Raw genomic sequence first — 19,098 nt, 5'->3', positions numbered from 1 at the left:
CAAGAGTTAGAAGTATATTGATCATTGCTAGAAAATGCGGTCCTAGACCAACCACACAGAATCAGTCCCAGAATACAGATATCCCTGGGAATGGAATACCTAGGACCTAACATTTTATTTATTAGTTTCACAGATTTTTATTTAACATCGACTACATGCCAGACTGTTCTAGGCCCAAGAGACACAGCTAAGTCTGCGCTTTCGTGAATTGGTAATATGGCAAGTGGTGATGAGTTCTCTAAAGAGAAATAAAGCACAGTAAGGAGCAGGGGGAGACGGAGCGTGCAGCATGGTTATATAATGTGGCTCTCAAGGAAGGACAGGAAGGGAGTTGGGAGCAAGCCACACAGCCACGTGGGGAAAGAACATCCCACGCAGAGGGCACAGCAAGTACAACAGGCCAGAGGCAGGAGTGGGCTTGATGTACTTGAGGGATGGCAAGCAGGTAGCTGGAGCAGAGTGAAGGGGTGAGATGGGGTTGGTCAGAAGTGAGGTTAAAGAGTCAGAGAAGAGTTAGGAGCCCAGCTGGCACAGGCTGTGCAGGCCATGAGAAGGACCTTTGGGCTTTACTCTGCGTAAGACTGAAAAAGATTAGTGGATCAGGGGCTGAAGGATGACGTTAGCTACTAGGTTGATAGGGAAGAAGGCTGGAATCAGGGTGATGCATGAGGTTACTAGTACAATCATCTTAGTGAGAGATGATGATGATTTAGGCCAGCGGATACCCTGGAGGTGGTGAGAAGTGAATGGACTCTGAATTTATCTAGAAGGGAGAGCTGGCGGGATTTCCTGATGGATTGGGTGTGGAGAGAGAGAGGAAGACAGGAGTCAAGAACGGCCCCCGAGCAGCTGTAGACGGCAGCTGATGCTTACCAAGACGGGAACCACTGCAGGAAGAGCTGGTCAGTGATGACAGCCTGGGCGGGAGAGACTGGGTTCTATTCCTGATGTGCTAAACTTGAGATAATGAGTAAAAATTCAAATGGAGATATACAGTAGGATGTTAAAAACATATGTTTTCTGTTTGGGTGAGAGGTCTGTATTGGAGATAAGATGTGGACATTATCAGGGGTTCACTGGAGCTGGCTTGAGAGGCTCTCCAGAGCCAATTATGTGATTTCTTCTCAACTCTACATTCAGTGATGACACATGAGCAGCTTGAAATGGACCATGGCAGAGAATTTACACCATGGAAATTGGCAAACATTACAAAGCAGAGCTTTTATTCCCCTAGAGAGTTGATAAGGGTTACACATTCTCCAGTATACCACTGGAGATTGGCATTTAAAGCTAGAGGACTATATGATAATATCTGGGGAATGTGCATGGATGGAAAGAAAAAATGTCAGCACACTGGACCCGAAGCCACTCCAAAGCTTAGAGATGGGCTCCATGTGGTGGAACCAGCACTGGAGATGAACAGAGAGCAGCCAGTGAGGTACAAAGAGGATCCCAGAAGGGCATGATGGATTTTCAAATGCTGCTGATAGTCAAGTGAGATAAGGACTAAGAAATCACCTTATTGCAGCATTGTCATAAAAGATTGCACAAACTACATGCATCAAAATTGCTTTGTGTTGGCCGGGCATGGTGGCTCATGCCTGTAATCCCAGCACGTTGGAAGGCAGAGGTGGGCGGATCACTTGAGGTCAGGAGTTTTGAGAACAAACTGGTCAACATGGCAAAACACCATCTCTACAAAAAAATTAGCCAGGCGTGGTGGCGCTCACATGTAGTCCCAGCTACTCGGGAGGCTGAGATGGAAGGCTTGTTTGAACCCAAGAGGTCGAGGCTGCAGTGAGCCAAGATTACAGCACTGCAATCCAGCCTGGGTGACAGCATAAGATACTATCTCAAAAAAAAAGAAAGAATTGCCATGTGTTTCTCAGTACACGGATCAGATGCCTGGTCTCCACCTCAGACATCCTGAATCTAATGCTCATGGGCATATAACAGAGAAGACAGTTTGAGAAGCAGTGCCTTAATATATAGTGTTCCAGAAAAACAGGCACAGTGGGGTAGAGAAAAGAACACAGCAGAGGAAGTGACAAATAATGCAGATGGGAAAAGAGAGAAACTCTTAGAACAATTTTTACTCACCCTAAGGTCGGTCCTGGATACAGAGAGCAATTAGAGACCATGGTAGAGACTCATGGGGTGAAGATTATTACAACTAAGGCCAAGAGTGAGTTTCCTCCCTATAGCACTGAAGAAACAGCATGTTCCTATTTTAAATATCCCTCCCTTCAGCCACTATGTCAGAAAAATGGAGCTGCAATTGTCCCTTAGGTCTTTTCCAGCTCCCACAACCCCTGCAAAAAAAAAAAGGCAAGAGAGAAGATGAAAGACCAATTTCAGTATCATCTATTGGTCACCTATGTCAAAAGCCAGCACTCTACCCCTAAGTCTTAGGTGTCCTAAGATCTAGCAGAAGGAAAACCTGTTTTGTTTTGTTTTGTTTTGCCTCAACTTTTTTCAATGGCTTGATGTAATCATGGGTCAGGGCTTCATAACCCAGCTGAGTCCCAGAATAGATTTAGAAAGTATAATTTAGGCAGGAGCCAGTCATCAACTACCCAAAATGAGCAAGTCCTAATTTGAACTCCGAATTTGGGGATCGACATCTATTCTGTAAAAGCAAATGGATTTGGATCAAATTGGAAGAAATCACTTCTAAGATCTCATGGAGTTCTTGTAGAAGAAAATCCTGCTATTATCTGCCAATTAGGCTGGAGGAAAGTAAGTAACAGCTGCTGACACTAGGAAGGAAGTCTTCCGTGTAGATCCTATCCAGAGAAGGCTTTCTATGGATTCACCCAGTTACATTATGCCTAGTTCCCCTTCCCCAGCCCCTTTAATTTTCCTTTAAGTAAGACGGTACCCCTGACACATGAAATTCATATCAGTGAAAGAGAAGTTTTAAAAGCAGACAAGTGGTACAGGAGCCCTCCCACGAGTCTGTGCCGATGCTTGTGAATTTGCCTATTTTGTTACCAAAGTGAAATTTATGTGCCTAGGTGTAGATGAGCAGAGTTGTCAGGGCTCTGCAAAAGCTCTTCCTCTGCAGGGTCAGTGACAGCCTTGCTTTGTCACTGGCCTGGTGCATAGGTGCCGGGTCTACCCATGTAGGCAGCAGTGCGGGTGTCAGGTTCTGGAATCACTGTCATTAAGATGTTAATCCCATATGCTATGGTCTGAATGTTTTTGTTCCTCTAAAATTAATATATTGAAATCCTATCCCCTAAACTAATGGCATTAAGAGTTGGGGCCTTTGGGAGACAGTTAGTGCCCTTATAAAAGAGGCCCTCAAAAGCTCAGTAGTCCCTTCTACCATGTGAGGACACAGGAAGAAAGTTTTGCTTGTAAGCCAGAAAGTGAGCATTCCCCAGGCACCGAATCTGCCTTGATATTAGACTTTCCAGCTTCCAGAACTATGAGCAATAAACTTCTGTTGTTTGTAAGCTCCCCAGTTTATGGGATTTGTTATAGCAGCATGGAGAAGCTAAGATGCCATCCTTAAAGGGAGGATGAGGAGAGGGAGCTTCCTCCCCTGCTGAGCCGCAGCGTTGGGTTGTCAAATAGCAGAGCATTTAGGGAGAGGAGCTCATTAAGAAAAAAAAAAGCAGTCTGGAAATGCATACGGGCACTTGTCGATTTGAAATCAACAACGTAGAATGGTGTGCTCATGTCAGCCTACTAGTCAACTTGGCTTCCTGAAGACCAATGGCCAACGAGCAGAACCCCGGCTCCCAAGGCCACGTACTGTGCCATTTGACATTACTCTCAGGGCAATATCTAGATCCTATGGCTTTTGGTTCACCCGTAGCGTCCATCTGCAGATCATCTTGTGTGTGTTTGAGACAGAGTCTTACTCTGTTGCCCAGGCTGGAGTGCAGTGGCACAATCTCAGCTCACTGCAACCCCCACCTCCCAGGTTTTAGCAATTCTTGTGCCTCAGCCTCCCAAGCAGCTGGGATTACAGGCGTGCACCACCACACCCAGTATTTTTAGTAGAGACAGGGTTTCATTATGTTGGCCAGGCTGGTCTCAAAACTCTTGGCCTCAAGCAATCCACCTGCCTAGGCCTCCCAAAGTACTGGGATTACAGGTGTGAGCCACCACGCCCAGCCCAGATCATCTTACTCGCCCTTTATTTCAAGTAGAATCTCTGGTTGGGTATTCTGTGTTCTCCTTGATGGTATTAAACCAACATACCTAATAGCAAACAAAAATATCTTCGGGACTCTGTGACTTCCTTTTTTCTTCTGTCAATGGCCTTAAGGTGGCATAAGAGAAACATGTCTCATGTATCTTAAAGTAGGGCCCGTGCAGGACAAGAAAACTTCTGTCCTTACGAGATCCAGCGGTCAGAAATTGGCTATGTTTGAGAGTTGATTTCTATCTCAGATGGTACACATAAGACCTAATCCTTTATCTTAACTCCTGTGGCTGTGCTTCTGTTCACTCTAGTCATCTTAGAAAATACAACCTCATAGAGGCATTATAAACTCAAATGTGTATAAGAGCCAGGCAGGGAAAAGAAATGTAGCAGGAAAATATGGAAAGAGGCACATTGCAAACTGGAAAACTCTTGTCCCAGCAAGTGAGGCCAGCTAGTACTCAGCTGTGCCACGGGAAAACCGGGGCCGGCGTTCCTGGATCTTCTAACTTTTCAAAAGAAAATGTATGCATTGTTCTTATATTTAAGGAAAAAAATCCATATGTCTGTATGTGTGTATGTGAGAGAGAAACAGAGTGAGAGATATGAAATATCTCCATTTTTATAATCCAACTTTAAAGAATAACATTGCATAAGATGTCAGTTTTCAATTTCTATAAGAAAAAGAGCACTGTCCTGAGGCAGGCAAATGACCTGAAGTCAGGAGTTTGAGACCAGCCTGACCAACATGGTGAAACCATGTCTCTATGAAAGTACAAAAATTAGCTGGGCATTAGCCAGGCGTGGTGGCTCACACCTGTAATCCCAGTACTTTGGGAGGCCGAGGAGGGCAGATCATGAGGTCAGGAGATGGAGACCATCCTGGCCAACATGGTGAAACCCCATCTCTACTAAAATACAAAAATTAGCTGGGTGTGGTGGTGCACGCCTGTAGTCCCAGCTGCTCAGGAGGCTGAGGCAGGGGAATCGCTTGAACCCAGGAGGAAGAGATTGCAGTGAGCCAATATCGCACCACTGCACTCCAGCCTGGGCAACGAAGCAAGACTCCATCTCAAAAAAAAAAGGACTGTCCCACCCTAAATATCTACATATTCTCCCCTGCCCCAGGCTTCAATTTCATAAAAAGGAAACATCTTGCTACAAAAAAAAACTAATCTTAAAATAGATCCTCAGGCCCTCCAGCTGCAGCATAATCCTAGTGCTAAATCAGAATTTTTTTTTTTTTAAAACCTCTTCTGACAGGTCAAATGCAAATTTTAAAATATATTTGAATACATTGAATACACGTCCTCCAGCTAGAGGAAACAGGAAGATGACATCCTCTTTGCTGAGAACATGGTTTTATTACCTAGCAATAGGACAAGAACTTCAGAAGCAACTGAACCTCTCGTCTAATTACTGCCTGATAGAACAACTTATTAATATCATCAGCAATGTTCTTTTGTTTTGGGAAGATATTCTCCATTGATGGTGTTAAAGCAGAACAAATCAAGCAATTTCAGCCAATAGAACAATCACCCTACCACCTAGAGGTATATTTTGCTAACTCAAATTTGCAGACCAGCAGTGTGTGGTCCTACTTAAAACTAGAGATTGCACAAGAGCCAAACAGAGGTTCTTTTATGATCAAGGTGGCTGACTGGTAACAGCTGAACTAAAACCTTTCAGTTCTAAATCATCTCTTTCATGCTAGATGGAGTGGAATTCTGGGGTCCCAGCCAAGTCCTTGAGCAAGAACTTGAACGGATTCACAGCTCCTTTTCTGATGGAAACATTGTCTAAACCCTGAGGAACTCTGGATCTCACCACGATGTCAAATAGAATGATGTCCCTGCTGGGGAAGGAGGCAAGTCAGGCTTCTCCATTGTCCCTTCTAAACAGCAGCTCACACTTGTCACATCCACAGCAGAGATGAAACTCTTCAGTTTTAAACTCAGGATGTCCTCACTGTCTCTTGCCAGATAAGGCAACTACGAATTCACTACCTTCTAGCACTTAGCCAAAGTTTTGTAGGGACGTAGGACACCCAAGAGAAGCAGATCAATGGATATGTTGGCTAGTCATTACTTTAATCTCTTTACACTAAATCTTTTTTTTTTTGAGACAGAGTCTCACTCTATTGCCCAGGCTGGAGTGCAATGGCACAATCTTGGCACACTGCAACCTCTGCCTCCCGGGGTCAAGCGATCCTCCTGCCTCAGCCTCCCAAGCAGCTGGGATTACAGGCATGTGCCACCATGCCTGGCTAATTTTTGTATTTTTAGTAGAGACAGGGTTTCACCATGTTGTTCAAGCTGGTCTTGAACTCCTGACCTCAGGTGATCTGCGCGCCTCGGCCTCCCAAAGTGCTGGGATTACAGGTGCGAGCCACCATGCCCGGCCTACACTAGATCCTTATTAAATTAAATAATCAAATATCAACATAGTTACTCTGTATTTTCTCAACTCTCTGCTGAAATTATTTTACAAAGTTAAGATTTAATTCCTCTCTATTGAGGGCTGATGTTTAGTGTCATTTTGTTTTGAATGAGCAGTAACCTATTCTCGGCCTGGACTGGGGCTGGCCATGTGACCTGAGACTTAGGCAGGACATGGAGGTGGGTGGGCAGCACCCAAGGCCAGGCATGGGAGTTTGTTGGGGTCAATGAGCCCGCAAGCCAGCCCACAGACAGGCTAAAGACTCATGAATCCGGTTAGATGTGTCAAATATAATAGTTGGAGAATCAAGAAACAGGTGGAGACCAGAGAAATCAGAGGAGAAGAAGCCAGTTTAAAGCAGAGGTAGAAGCAAGTGTTTGTAGAAACCCCTTGAACTACTGGCATAGCTCCAGGCATGTCTAGGCATAGACTGGGCTATGGGCAGAGATGAGGTAGATAGGATGGTATCTTAGTATCATCTTGCTGAGAAAGCCAGCAGAAGAAACATCTATAAACATGCTTCTGAGGCTTTTTCAAAATGACCATTGAAGATCTTGTTCCTTATGTTATTCAGTGCTTTTTATATATTCCACTCCATTAATTCCTTTTAGAAGATAATAATAAGTATGTGATTCAATGTACTTACCTTTTTACCTCTGCTGCCAGGAAACTCAAGCTAAAGTTGAGGCGCAACCTCAGTAACTTTCTCATTCTGGATGTCTTTTCATACTTTTAACTTATTATTTTCTTCTTTTTTTCTATTTTAGATTACCCTTAATTTTCTAGTTTACCCTCATATTCCATGTAAATATGTGCACATATTTTGTACCTCTGCCAAGCAGCATGGAATCCTATAACCTTCTCTTCTGTGTGTGTTACTTTCTGTAAGGGAAACCAACACAATGGAAACGTAGCCCATTGAGAATAAAAAATAGAACAAAGTATGCTACTTCTCTTCTCTTGGCAGAACACGTTGTCCCCACAGGTGTATCAAAAATGCTTCAAGGTAAGCCAAGACATGGGAACATTGTGTTCTGAACAAGGTGGTTCTTTTTTCCCACAAGGGAATGAATTCATTTGGAATGTTAGGCCCTGACAGAACAGAGCCCCTCCATTCCACTCCATTGTGTCCTGGGAGTACAGGGGGACTTGGTGCAGCCCCTAGAGGCAGTGGCAGTTTACTGGCATTCCTGGGAAGAACAGAGGAGGTCCCGTTGGAGGAAAGCAGGTGTGCACCGTCCTGAATCTCCATGCCTGACACCCACCTTCATACAAGCTGCAGCTATGCCTGGGGGATGACAGCTCTGCAGAGTCCAAACTCACAAGGATAAGGGCTGGAAAAGAGGCTTTGCTGGTTTTCTGTTCCCACCAGGATGCTGAAAGCCTCCTTTTTGTCCTTTTCACTTTACGCTTCTTTTTTCTTTTCCTTTCTAAATGTTGCTCTCAGTGTACTCAGCTGAATGCTATCAGATACACAAATAACAATAGCTTCCTGGGAACGATTTGCTGCTGTGGGCCATGGGCCAGTGCCAAGAAGCCCAGGCACGCCAAGAACAGTGTTTTAGGAAAACCGCAACTTTCAGAGAGCAGCTTCAGGATAATTGTTCAATTCCATTAGGGATTCTGGCTCCGAATCCACCTCGGAACCTAGCCCCAGTGTCTCCTCCAAGGGAACTTAGAGGTCCCCAACTCCATACCTTGGCTGGCTTTCTGTTTGATTTGTTTAATTTTCAAGAACCATCATTACTGGAACCTCGTATCTGATTGTGGTGTTCATGGAAAGAAAAATGAGAACAAGGGCTGAGAGACAGTGAGGCTTCCAGGGTGATCAGGTTGACTCGCAGAGGGAGAAATAACAGATTCCCAAATGCGGATTCTGGCACTTACACGTTTCTGAGAGTTTCCGATCTGGAGATCTAAGCGGTCACCGTCCTAGGGCTTGTCAGCCTCGCCAGCCTGCTGGGGCTCCCGTTGTTCTGTTCAGAGTCCAGGAAGCAGATCCGGCTCCCTGATGACAGCCTCAGGCCGAGATGTTCCTGCAACGGAAGGTTTCCCGGGAAGGGTTCCCGGGCAGGCTTCGCTTCCATCCTGGAGAGAGTTAACCAGGTCAGCCAGGGTCAAGGAGCAGATATCAAGTTACATATTTTCCTCCCTCCTTTCCTAGCACACCCCCAGACGTGCCCCACAAGGAAGGCCAGGACGGAAGCGCACCCGCCCAACAGACAAGACAAGCCAGGACCCTGGAAAGAAGAGGAAGGCACGTCCCTGGGCCTTCTCAGTCCCCACTTCCTCCTCCCTCCTTGTCGCACATTCCCCTCTGGATGGGTCTCACTCTCCAAGAAAATGGCCAGGAGCAAATCCAGGCAGAGAGGGAAGTTACTGAGACCCAGAAGCACAGCCAAGAATAGAAAGTACCTTTAATGAGCCCTTTCTATGTGCTTAATCTATGCAGATATTTTCTCCTCTGATCCTGGGAGCAGCGCTTTGAGGTTGGCTCTTATTCCTAACCCCACTTTCTAGAAGAGGAAAACAGAGAATAGAGAGAGATTAAGTCATTTGTCCAGGGTTACGCAGCCAGCAGCAGCAGATCCAGGATTTGAACCCAGGTAGTCTGACTCCAGAAAACTCTCCAGGGGGAATCTAAATGGGGGTCTAACCTAAAGTGAGACCCTTGGAATCCAAGCTGCTGAGAAAAGTGTCCTTTTAGAAAGGAACTCTAGGTCTGGTTGCCAGATTCAACAAATGAAAATACAGGATGCCCAGTTACATCAAATTTAAATAAACAACGAATCATTCTTTCGTCTAAGCATGTTGCATGGAGTTTGTCTGAAATTCAAATGTAACTGGGTGTCCTGTATTTTATCTGGCAACTCTTAACTATAGGGCCACTCCCATCTCTCTGCCCAGTGTCTTGCCTTCCTCTCGTCGTCAATAGGCTGTCTCCCTGCTTTCTTCCATTTCCCCTCTGATGCCCATCTCTGGAACGTCTGAGCTGTACCTGTCCATGTATTCTTATTTAAAATCAATTATTGGCCGGGCACGGTGGCCCACGCCTGTAATCCCAGCACTTTGGGAGGCCAAGGTGGGTGGATCACGAGGTCAAGAGATTGAGACCATCTTGGCCAGCATGGTGAAACCCTGTCTCTACTAAAAATACAAAAATTAGTTGGGCATGCTGGGAGGCTGAGTCAGGAGAATCGCTTGAACCCGGGAGGTGGAAGTTGCAGTGAGCCGAGATCGCGCCACCACACTCCAGCCTGGTGACAGAGCGAGGCGCTGTCTCAAAAAAAAGAAAAAAAAAATCAATTATTAATGATCATCTAATATCACCTGAGCATCCATAATATGCCAGGGCTTGTTCTTTCAGAAGAATCAACATGGTAGCCTCTGGGCTGGTAGGTGTTAGGGTGCCACATAATCAAAAACACCAGGACCCCTGAAGCAGGAGCCACTACCGCTAAGACGCAGTGTGGTATGGGAGGTGCCACTAGGGGGCTGGAAGACTGAGACCCCCCTCACCCCTGGTCAACCAGAGTTCTGCTTCTAAGATATTTCTTATGTCCCCACCAAATATTTCATTTGGGAAAAGATTTCCATAATTGACAAAAAAAAAACTTATTGAAAATCACTGTCCTAAAGCACACCTTCTCAAACATCAGTTTGTAATGGAATCACCTGGGGGTTTTGTCAAATGCAGATTCAGTCTGCATTCCTCCAAGTTCCCATGTAGTTGCTGAGGCTGGAGCCCATAAAGGGCATTTTGAGGTCAAGGATCTAAAGTATCCTCTCTGATGTCCATGCTTATAGGTTATTTTTCTTTTTCATCTTTGTTTCAGGTAGGTAGGTAGGTAGATAGATAGATGGATGGATGGATAGGCAGATAGATCTCTATAGAAATCTATATAGAGATCTCTCTGTTCATCCATCTATCTATCCATCCATCTGTTCGTCTATAGAGATCTATCTATCTATCTATCTATCTATCTATCTATCTATCTATCTGTATCTATCCATCAGTTCATCCATCCATCTATCTATCCATCCATCTGTTCGTCTATAGAGATCTATCTATCTATCTATCTATCTATCTATCTATCTATCGGTATCTATCCATCAGTTCATCCATCCATCTATCTATCCATCCATCTGTTCGTCTATAGAGATCTATCTATCTATCTATCTATCAGTATCTATCCATCAGTTTCATCCATCCATCTACCCATCCATTCATCTATCTATGTATATATGTAGATATCTGTCTATCCATCCATCCAACCATTAATTATCTTTCCCACAGCTATTTTATGCAAACACTTAGACAAAATTAGTAGTGACTGTACAACCCACTCGAAGAGAAACAAAATCCTCCTGGTGGAGGGGATCATAAGAGAGAAAGGAAGGGACTGAACACGTTGAAATGTCCCTGTCTGAAAGCATTCCTTTCTTGGGCACTGGGGATACTTAAAAATACAATCCACTCTAAAGGGATCTCTCCCTCTGTGACATCCTACCAAGGTCAAAGAGTCCGCTATGAGAATTTCACGTTTGCCAAATTGGGAAGTCCTACAGACCTGAGCAGTCCTGGGCCTTAAAAACTCTGTAACTCCTGCATGACCAAATGGGAGTCTTTATGGTTGTGTATAATACTAAAGAAGCGCTCTTCATGGATTAAAAGCATATTGTAGCCTTTAGATATGAAGTACATTATCTTCACTCCTTCTCTGTTTTGTATAACTATTAAATAAGTGGGCCTGAGACACTGCTTTTGCCTACTGTCTGATCAGATTTTTTTTTTATTTTCTAGCATATATCAAAAGTGCTTGTTTCTGTTAGATTGAGAGTCCCCTCTTTTCAAAAAGAAAAACTGAAGTGTTTATTTGTTGGCCACAGATGATATTGAGTGCTCCTGGTTTGGAGTGATTTACTTTTCTCTTCCTTTACAGCTGTGACCTAGTTAATTGTAGGTGGGAAGCAAACTCTGAAATCATTAGACCTTCTGCTTTGCTTAGAAATCTTGTTCTGTTAAATTGTAGGATGTCCTCTTTAATAACAGGAAGTCAGGTCTCAGAATCAGCAACATTCGTGTTCTTTGTGCATCGAGCTAAAGAAAAGTAAGTGTGTCCCCTGCAGTTTCCTCGTGGTCGGGGAAGAGAGATGGATGAGTAAATGACCCATGGATGAGTCACTCATTTCTAAAAAGAGTCGAAATGCTCTCTGTTGGCCGCAGGTTGTAACCTCTGAATATTCTAGTCTCCCATCCAGAGACAAAGGAGGGAGCGATCAGGGTCTCCGCTTGGCTGCTTGGTTCCCGACGTTGGGCGAACTCAAGTACTGAAATATCACATCATTAAGAAACGACTTTAATGCAGAAATAAATACATGTTGCTAATATTCAGGCTTTTCAAGTCTGTAAGTGGGTCCTCATGGTGGTAGGAGACATCCTGTTACTTTAAACAAAATATTTCTTTTCACGAGTTAACTTTTTCAGGGGAGGGGTGGGAAAAATTTGAGCAGAAGTTTGTTAAGTGTTGATTTTCCATTCTGCATATGGAGAAAGGATCGTTTATTAACCCCTTCCATGGGTTTCTATCCCATGATAGTTCAGAGGTAAAGTGGCAGATCTTTTGAAGCCATGTGAAAATATGAAGCTGTAAACATTAATTACAGTGACGGACACAGCTTGCTTCTATTTCTGTCAGTCGCCCTAAGTCCAAGAATTAAGGTTGATCTACGAGCCTAGATCTATGACATCTATGAGATCTGAGAGCCTAGATCTATGGCTCTCAAAGTGTGGTCACACAGCCAGAACATCAGCCTCTCCTGGTAACCTGTTTGAAATGCAAATTCCCAGGCCCTACAGACGTGTGTTTTTCCACGCCCTGCAGGTGATTCTCATACAGGTATAAGAACCGGTGACCGAAACCCTTAGGTTCCATTGTGAATTGAAGAACTCATCTGCAAGCCACCGAGACCTGGTGATCTAGGGGTCTACAGTAGCAGTTCTTCTCCTTGGCTGTACCCTAGAAACCCTGAGATGCCTCTCAAAAATAACAATACTGAGTCCCTCCCCCAGACCAATAAAATCAGAATCTCTAGGGGTGGGGTGCAGGGAAAAGCTTTTCATAAAACTTCCCAGGGGACCCCCATGGGCAGCCAGGGCTGACACCCTGGGACCACAGGCAGGGAGGACTCAGGTGGGAGAGGGTTGCTGCCCTGGCTGTAATGTCTATGCCCGTGGAAGGGAGCCTGCAGTCATTGTGCAGAATCCAAGCAGCCCCTAGAAACTCTTAGTTCTAGACAGCAGAGATGACCAAAGCCACGGTGGCTGCAGTGTCGGGACAGTGGGGCTGGGGAGGGGCTTCGTTTGGAGCCGGTTGGTGGTGTCCTGCCAGATTGCACCTTCCCATCCCTCCCAGCTGCAGGTGTGAAAGGCTGCCAGGCTGCTCAGTTCCTAAATCAGCATTGGTCAGGGCTGGCAGACTTCTAGAGGGCAGCTGTATGCTAGCGAGCAGTGTAAACCTGCTCTAAAGCTTGTGTCAAAGGCTTAGGATGGGCCAGGGGCCCTCCTGTGCCCTAGGCTGTGGTTGTTTCTTCCCAAACCAAGCCAACCCAGTGGGCTTACGCCCTCAGCCTGGACCTGTTCTCTGCTTTCCTGTGGGAGACTGGTGCCTGCCAGGGCTGTGACGTGGTGCCATGGCTGGCTTTTGCTAACCCCGCTCCCAGCTCAGGGCCCTTCTTCACATCTAAAAGATCCTATTCTCTCTCCGGCATCCCAACCTTAGCATATGCCTGGCTTTCCAGGCTCTTAGGCCTGACCTGAACTCATACCCACTCCCTGAAAGCCACCTACATTCAAGAAGATTTAAATGAGTCTAGAGCCAGAATCAGCCTGTAGCCACCAACCCCTCAAACCACCCAAGGCCAGTGGGATGTGCTCAGCAGGCGTCCTCCATTCCAGCCTCCTTCCCTGTCCCATGGTCCTGAGTAGAGAGACCAGCTGACCTTACCACCAAGGCTCCAGGGTCCCGATGAGCAGATCAGCCAGCCCCACGTATGCAGGAGGAGGGACACCCAAGGGTGAGGCTGGGGCCTAGGAGCCAAACACGTGAGCTGGACTTCAGAGCTGGGCTCCCACTCCAGCCCGGAATGCGAATGCAAACCAAGCAGACGGAGGAAAGGTCAGGGTGAGCCGGCCACCTTGGGAGTCAAAGGAGCACAGGGTTACCTGAAGGCCACCCCAGCAGGGCTCATGAGGCTAAGCCAGTCCTAGATGTCAGCGGGCATGTCTGTGGGCAGCGTCCCTGCCTGCCTCGGGAGTGGAGCAAGCGCTGCCTGTGGCAGAAATAGTAGGTGGGAAAGATCAGTATCTAACAGTATCTAACAGCACAGAGCTTCCCCCAAATTACACACAGGATCGCCATGGGATCCAACAGTCTCACTCCTGGGTAAATCCCTGAAGGAATGGGAAGCAGGGACTTGGGGAGATATTTATACACTCTTAGTCATAGCAACGTTAGTCACAGTAGCCAAAAAGTGGAAACAACCCAAGTGACCGTTGATGGATGAGTGTGGTCTCTCCATACAATGGAACATTACTCAGCCTTAAAAAGGAAGCGAATTCTGACACATGCTACGCCACGGATGAACCCTGAGCACCTTATGCTGAGTGAAATAAGCCAGTCACAAAAAAACAAATAATATATGTTTCCTCTTATACGAGCTATGAAGAATTGTCAAACCCACAGGGACAGAAAGCAAAACAGAGTTACCAGAAGATGGAGAGGGGAGGAATGGGAAGTTACTGTTTAATGGGTACAGAGGTCAGTTTTGTAATCTGAAAAACTTCTGGAGACGGCTGCACAACGCTGTGAATATACTTAATGCCACTGAACTGCACATTTAAAAATGGTTAAAATTGTAAAGTTTATATTATGTTTATCTTACTGCAATAAAAATCGGTCAGTATCTGGAACTGAGAGGGTTGGAGGTTGGATGCCCGCAGGTAGGTGCTTCCATCCATCACACATGAAATGAGGAAGGGGCTGTTCACCTGGCCACAAGGGGGAACTTCACCCCTGGACTCTGGACACACATTCGACTTCGTAAAACCCGGCCAGGTGGGCTGCTCTTCTTTTAACGCTTTGAAATCTGTCCTGGGTTTTGCTGAAGGAGCTGGCGTGCCCCCTGCAGAAAGCACCCCAGGCCACTTCACTGTGGTCAGACTCAGGAAGGGGTCCTCAGACTTGCCCCTCATCAGTGACTCACTACCGAGACCCCTAGTTCCAGCTGAGTGACGAGCCGCGGTTCCCAGTTGTTTTTTTTGTTTTTTTTTTTGAGACAGAGTCTCCTTCTGCCACCCAGGCTGGAGTACAGTGGCGCAGTCTTGGCTCACTGCAACCTCTGCCTCCCAGGTTCAAGCGATTCTCCTGCCACAGCCTCCCGAGTAGCTGGGATTACAGGTGCCCACCATCATGCCCGGCTATTTTTTTTTTTTTTTCTTTTTTCAGTAGAGACGACGTTTCACCATATTGGCGAGGTTGGTCTCGAACTGCTGACCTAAGGTGATCCGCCCACCTCGGCCTCCCAAAGAGCTGGGATTACAGGCATGAGCCACCACGCCCAGCCCCCAGTTTATTAAGAAACATTAACAGATCTAACAGATGGCTCTCACCTCGTAGGCATCTCCTGGTCTCCGAATTTTAAATCACCACTTTTGTTTCTGCAACAAGAGGGAAATAACCAATACCTCAAGCCAATTTCCTTCTTCTCTAGGGAATTATATTTTAGTATAATTTACCTGAAATTATACTACCCAGAGATGTTTTTCTGGGAAAAAATATATATATTCTGGTTTTTTTTGATGAATCAAACAATCAAGTCTAAGCTCATTGTCCTTATAGATTTTCAGTGCCTTCATGGCCTAGGAGGATGTAATTACGTTTTTTTCTATTGAAGCGTTAAAGGGCATTGCTCTTCTTTGCATCGGTCATTTCCCAGCTCCTCCTGGCTTGTCAATTTCATGGTTGCCTCGGCTCAGGGGAGGATGAACTTTGCTTTATTGCAAATGAGGAAGAGGACTGCTTGCAAATTCAGGAACACATTGAGCCTTGGGTTAAGTAAATATTTCACTTATATAGGACACTTGGCCTCTGTCAGAGATTGGCGACCAGCCTGGCCAACACGGTGAAACCTCATCTCTACTAAAAATACAAAAATTAGCCTGGTGTAGTGGCACAGGCCTATAGCCCCAGCTAGTTGGGAGGCAGAGGCAGGAGAATCCAGAATCACTTGAACCAGGAGGCAGAAGTTGCTGTGAGCTGAGATCTCGCCACTGCACGACAGAGTCAGACCCTGTCTCAAAAAAAAAAGAAAAAAGAAACTGACAGGACAAAGAGGACGTGCAAAAAGAGGGACTTCTTGTTGGCTGATGCACCTGTAGGGTGAGGAGAAATCTTTGCCTTTGCCCTCAGAAAGTTCGCTGAAAATTAGCTGACAAAATCAGTACATTCATAGAGGAAAAGGCATACAAATTTACTTGATCATACTTTATGCAACACAGGAGGCTTCAAAATGAAGACCCAAAGATACAGGCCAACTGTCTACTTTTATGCTTTGGTTCAATGAAGTATGGGCAGCCATGTAGATGATACAACTGGACAAAATGTGTCTGACCTAATGCTAATGGACTGAGTGGGAAGACCCAGTAAGGCCTGTCTGTCTAGATTCTTCTTGGCCTTTCTGAGCAGCATTCCTTCCTTCTGGGTACAGGGCAGGACCCTCTCTGGAATGGGGGTCTTATGACCTACAGTCAAACAAGGTAGGTCAGAGGATCCCTTCCCTCCCCTCCCCTCCCCTCCTCTCCCCTTCCCTTCTCAGGCTGGAGTACAGTGGTGAAATCACAGCTTACTGTAGCCTCGACCTCCTGGGCTCAAGTCATTCTCCTACCTCAGCCTCTCTAAGTGTTGGGATTACAGGCGCATACCACCGTGCCCAGCTAATTTTTTATTTTTGATAGAGATGGGGTCCTCCTATGTTGCCCAGGGTGGCCTCGAACTCCTGGGCTCAAATGATCCTCCTGCCTTGGCCTCCCAAAGTGCTGGGATTACAGGCATGAGCCACTGTGCCCAGCTGAGAATTTCTTTGTGGCTAGCTTTAACATAGAAAGATGTAAAAGGGGAAATTTCAAGTGACATTTTTAGGTTTTATGGCTGGCTTTGGGAAAAAAGGGTTCTGGTTTCCAGAAACCGCCTTGGGGAAGAGGGATTCTAGTTTGTATGGCTACGCCTGTGGGAGGATGGGGGGTCAGAGACAGGAGGGTCAGAGATGGGAAAAGGGCACAGAGAGCTGCTTCTAAGGCTTTCGTTTTTGGGTAACATTTTCTGAGCCCCAATACATATAACCTGGCAAGTAACCTGGCCTCACTTTCTCCTCACCTGCACACCTACCTGCTTCTACCTGCAGGTAACTGGAGCGCCACTGGGAGCTTGACCCCTGCCCTAACAGGAAGAACAGAAAATTGCTAGCACAGGGAGATGGAGCAGTCTCCAGCCTGCTTTGGCCTCCCCATTTTTTTTTTTTTTTTTTTTTTTTTTTGACATGGAGTCTTGCCCTGTTGCCCAGGCTGGAATACAGTGGTGTGATCTCGGCTCACTACAACCTCCGCCTCCAGAGTTGAAACGATTCTCCTGCCTCAGCTTCCTGAGTAGCTCGGATTACAGGCACCCACCAACATGCCCAGCTAATTTTTGTATTTGTAGTAGAGACGGGGTTTCACCATGTTTGCCAGGCTGGTCTTGAACTCCTGATCTCATGATCCGCCTGCCTCGGCCTCCCAAAGTGCTGGGATTACAGGCGTGAGCCACCGTGCCTGGCCTCCCTTAAGTGTTTTATCCACCATAGCTTGCCTTTCAGTCTGTTTGCTCTCAGCATACCTAGTTTCTGGCCTCCTGGTCGACCTAAACTCTTGATTCATTATTCACAGATACTTTCATTGACTGCTTTAAACCCATTGATTCACCTTGACCTTTAAATTCTGGATGACTTTGGTTGCCTGTGCCACTGTGCTGACTTCCACAACTTCCCTGGACCTCCAATCCATGATAGTTCTTGGTTTTCCAAGCGCTGTTACCAAATCATAACCCATATCTACCATCCTCAGTCAAACACAGATCAAGAACACACCACACCACCTACAGGTAGGCTCGTTTAAATGGTTCCAAGAAGCAGAGCTCCAAATGCACATATTTTTATCTACAAGAGATCTTCATGAGAAAGGACAGCCTAAATTCTTCATCAGTAGTCTAGGCAACTCACTAAATTAATGAGATTATCCTAAAACAGGCCTGATTTTGCATATATCAAAGGATTTATTTTTTTCTTACTCACTTGGAGTTTGAATATAAAAGTCTGATTCATTGACTAATCCAATCTCCATGGACCAACTCAAGACAGATCATTCATGGCAGCTTTTTTTTTGTTTTATTTGTGTTGGATTTTTCTACTATCGTTGGTCTGGGTGTGGTTTCATGAGAAGACTTTTGTTAAAATAACGAACAATTTTTTTAATTTAATTTTTTAAATATTTGATTTGATTTGATTTTTAGGGACAGGGTCTCGCTCTGTTGCCCAAGCTGGAGTGCAGTGGTGCAATCATAGCTTACTGTAGCCTCTCACTCCCAGGGTCAAGCAATCCTCCAGCCTCAGCTTCCCAAGTAGCTGGGACTTAGGCCCCCCAGCTAATTTTTTTATTTTTGTAGAGATGGGGTCTTTCTATGTTGCCCAGGCTGGTCTCGAACTCCTGGCCTCAAGTGATCTTCCAGCCTCAGTCTCCCAAAGCATTGGGATTACAGGCATAAGCTGCTGTACCCAGCCTATATTTTTAATTTTAACCGATCATTTATAGAGTGATCAAGATTTCTCTAGCAAATATAGAAAATGTGATGGACTAGAATAAAACAGATTTTTTTTTTTGTTTTTACCACAGTCATGCTGGAATGCAGAGAGCTTGTTAGAGTCCCGACCTCTGGACTCAGTGACACTGTGGGACTGGGCCTTGGGGAGAGACAGTGCTGTGGTCAGCAGAGAGTCTCCCAGCTGGGCTCTTCGAATGGCCAGATACCATTTACACCTCTGCTTTCTTTTTCCCCTTGAGAAAAGCATTCTAAGAAAGAAGAGAAAAATGCAGTCTAGAAAATGGCTTCCAAAAGTCATTAGTTTGCCAAAATTGCATCTGCCCTCCAGCAGGGATGCTGACCCCACTTACATTAGTGCAGCCTCTCCATTCCCATTCATCAGGTCCCCAGCACTGTGAATGCCGTGGTGAGTGTTGTTCTCTTTCCAAATAAGAAAGGGAATGGGGTGCTCATAGACCCGCTCTTGAGAAGCCAACATGAGAAGAACAATGGCCCTGCCTGTGAGAGAGTTTCAGCTGCATCAGGGTGGATTTTATGTAGGCATGGCCACCTAAAAGCAGCAAGAGAAGCCATAGCCTGTGTTTTAAC

At 45.7% G+C, this 19,098-nt stretch overlaps 1 protein-coding gene and 1 long non-coding RNA gene across 6 annotated transcripts in view; one reads left to right on the top strand and one right to left on the bottom strand.

The window, feature by feature from the left end:
- The window catches only part of FRMD4A (FERM domain containing 4A), a 696,296-nt gene that overhangs the window by 332,076 nt on the left and 345,122 nt on the right, over positions 1-19,098 (top strand). The gene's annotated exons all lie outside the window — the stretch shown is intronic.
- On the bottom strand, positions 6,886-13,651 carry LOC129048175 (uncharacterized). The gene is made up of 3 exons (XR_008510290.2): positions 13,601-13,651; positions 9,014-9,114; positions 6,886-8,686 (listed from the first exon to the last, which is right to left on the bottom strand). It is a non-coding gene; the product is annotated as an uncharacterized LOC129048175 (long non-coding RNA).

This window comes from Pongo abelii, chromosome 8 (assembly GCF_028885655.2).
Source record: "Pongo abelii isolate AG06213 chromosome 8, NHGRI_mPonAbe1-v2.0_pri, whole genome shotgun sequence".
Classification (NCBI taxonomy): Eukaryota; Metazoa; Chordata; class Mammalia; order Primates; family Hominidae; genus Pongo; species Pongo abelii.
Note: the sequence above shows the minus strand (reverse complement) of the source record. Positions and strands in the feature narration are given on the sequence as shown.